General features: G+C 31.5%; 1 long non-coding RNA gene across 2 annotated transcripts; it reads right to left on the bottom strand.

Annotated features, from left to right (window-relative positions):
- Nucleotides 1–221: 221 nt before the first annotated feature.
- LOC115975943 lies at nt 222–2933 on the bottom strand. Of its 2 annotated transcripts, XR_004088220.1 has the most exons (4): nt 2895–2933; nt 2573–2704; nt 2451–2484; nt 230–496 (listed from the first exon to the last, which is right to left on the bottom strand). It is a non-coding gene; the product is annotated as an uncharacterized LOC115975943 (long non-coding RNA). The 2 variants fall into 2 exon arrangements; XR_004088219.1 differs by lacking the exon at nt 2895–2933 and having other exon boundaries at nt 222–496; nt 2573–2885.

Genomic DNA, 2933 nt, shown 5'->3' with positions numbered 1-2933 from the left:
CAAAAAGTGTACCCATATCTCCTTGCAATCAAAATCTATTGCAAGTTGGACTACAAATTTGGTTATACAGAACAAAGTAAGTTTTCTTGTATATTCACAAACTTATATGCTTCTAATTCAAGGAAAAAATTCAAGTAATTAAAACATAATTAAAAAAAAATATAACAATAAAGAAATGTTAGATCCATATGGAAGTTTCATACAAAAAAAAAAAAAAAAAAAAAAAAAAAAAAACCTTAAGTAATACATGAATATTCACAGAAGTTCAAAGTCCTATAAAAGCTCAAATCTCTTAAAACAGTACACCAATATAAGAAATTTACACCAATATAAGAAATTTGAGTGGTTTATTCTATCTAGGCACAAAGTTAAAAGTAACCTCCAACTTTTTATGGCTTATCCAGACCTTCAAATGCTTTAATATGTCTATAAGTCTCTTATCAAGCTCTCTGATCCATTCAACCACACCCTTTGATATTTCAAAATTAATATATGCCTGTCATTAAACAAATAAATGCATTATTACTACCAGTTTTCACAAAAGTAACATACTCAACATGCTTTTAAAAAAAATGCTAAAGCTTTATTACAATCTAGTCAGATTGGAATATTAGTAACCAAAAAAAAGGTCGTTGCATCTACAAAATTTTGATATATCAAGTGAAAAAATAAATCAAACAATAAGACAGCCCCTATATAGGGCACATAAATAAATGAAAGAAGGAATATATTCTGTAATCAGAAAACCAAAATATCAAACTGTGGTCTATAATCAATCATAGAAACAAATATTGGAGTATAAAATCTAATCTCATTAGAAGATAAGTTTAATTCACTAATGCAAACCTATATGCAAAAAAAAAAAGTCCAAGTTCAATACCACTGCCACCACCAAATCAGTAAAAATGTCCAATGTAAGATCACATTCACAAACCCACAATTTTTTACGAATATACTTTCAAAAACACCAAGCCACCTCTAAATGAAACCCAAATTCACTGAACTAACAATTCATTCTCAGTGACAAATTAAAAAATTTGTAAAAATTCATTCTCAGCATTCCTAACTTGGTAACTGAGAGCTCATGCCGCCAAAAATCAGGAAAAAGAAATTTCTACAGGAAATTGATCCAATTGTTTCCTATAGACTAATTTTCATGTGAGAATAGTGAGTTTGTCATGTTGATAATTTCATCTTGCATTATGATAACTTCATCTTGTACTCTTCATGCATATTAAGTTCTAAAACACTTGTCACAACCGCTATAAAGCAATTTTTGGACAATTGATGCCTAGATGAAGATGTTCAGCATTATATTTGTGACAGATGAGAAAGGCATAGTGATTGTGAGGAAAACACAATGATTCCATCAAAAGAGGGATTTTTCTTGGAACATGGTTTTCCCTCCAACTCACCATATGGCATTCAACTAATCATCCACACGTGATCAATTTAATAGTCAAGTTACTTGATTAAATATGGCTTAACATGTCATGTGATTAAAGTACATGTGTTTAATCATCTAAATGCAATGTAATTGGTTGGAAGAGATTTCTTCAAACCAATTTAAAGGAAAACTATTATTTTACTTGGAACTCTCATGTTTTGCTTTTAGCAACAGACCTTTGTATAGAGCACCTGGCAATTGAAAGGGTGAGATACCAACCCCATGAAATATGAATTGGCTATACTGATGCCCACCAGAAATCTATAGCATCATGTCCATACACAAAATTCCAGTTTGCACTTCACAAAAGTGAAAAGTCTAATAATGTCAAGAGAATCTAGTTCCTGTTCATTAAAGAGCACATATTTAGCATTCAAAAATCCAATCAAATGTATGGTTTGCTGCTTACAGAATCTAGTTATGGACATCAGATGATGTTAGATTTCACATACGTTGTTGCAAAATGACTTGAAATATCTATATTCATAATAATATCATGTAAGATGCATTTCAATTTTATTCACTAATCATCAAGCCCTGTATATGTTAAGGAAGCAATATTGAGAAGCAAATTCAAAACACATTCTGGCAATTTAAGAAACTCTTTTTAGCAATCAAATAAGCTTTACACAACTATCTCTGGAAGCTTAATCTGTCAAAAAGCACCACAAATAGTTCCTATTCATTATAGAGTACATAATAGTTCCCCTAACTTTCAAATACATAATCTTAAAGGCCATTGTCATTCAATTTTATAGAGAAAAATATAGAAGGGTTCCAACTTGGGAGCCCTATAAGAATTAGAGTCTAAAAGTTCATTTTAAGATTAAGTTTCATATTCTTCCAAGAAGAGAAAAAATGATTATGAGGAGATAGAAATAGGGATTTACCAACGAACTTTCTATGGATTACACGGCCAAACTGTCATGGATTTCAATAATAAATTTTTCTATTTTATCTACAAAACAACTATATGGGAAATTAGGGGAAAAGGTAGCCAAACCTTTTGGATTTTCTTTTTTCCTCTATCTGTTGGTCTAGAACGGAACATGCAAACAATTAAAAAGTGGGCCAAATCATCAGAGAGAGTATCCGAAAGAGGGAAATCAACCACACTATTCTGACCTTGTGTGTATGGAGTTGCAGAGAAGAAACGGAACAGGGCGGAAGAGCAAGTCTCAGTTACAGTGACTTTGAAGTTTTCATTTGGAAGTGATGCGGCTTATTTCACTAACACAATCATTCCGATTCCGAAATCTAGAATGTGAACAATTGAGGGAGAAATACATTGAAATCGGAACATTCAAAGTAGAGTACTAACACCACCAATAAACAAAAGCAATATATTCATCCAAAGAGCAAATTATAAACCCTATATCCGACAAAAACAAAATAAAATCAAAGTAGATCTAAGCGATCTGGAATCTGATCGATTCGAAATTGGTACCTGGTTGAACTTGAGGGCATGCATATGAGAATGTCAAAT

The sequence above is a fragment of the Quercus lobata genome, chromosome 2 (assembly GCF_001633185.2).
Source record: "Quercus lobata isolate SW786 chromosome 2, ValleyOak3.0 Primary Assembly, whole genome shotgun sequence".
In the NCBI taxonomy this organism is placed as follows: Eukaryota; Viridiplantae; Streptophyta; class Magnoliopsida; order Fagales; family Fagaceae; genus Quercus; species Quercus lobata.
Note: the sequence above shows the minus strand (reverse complement) of the source record. Positions and strands in the feature narration are given on the sequence as shown.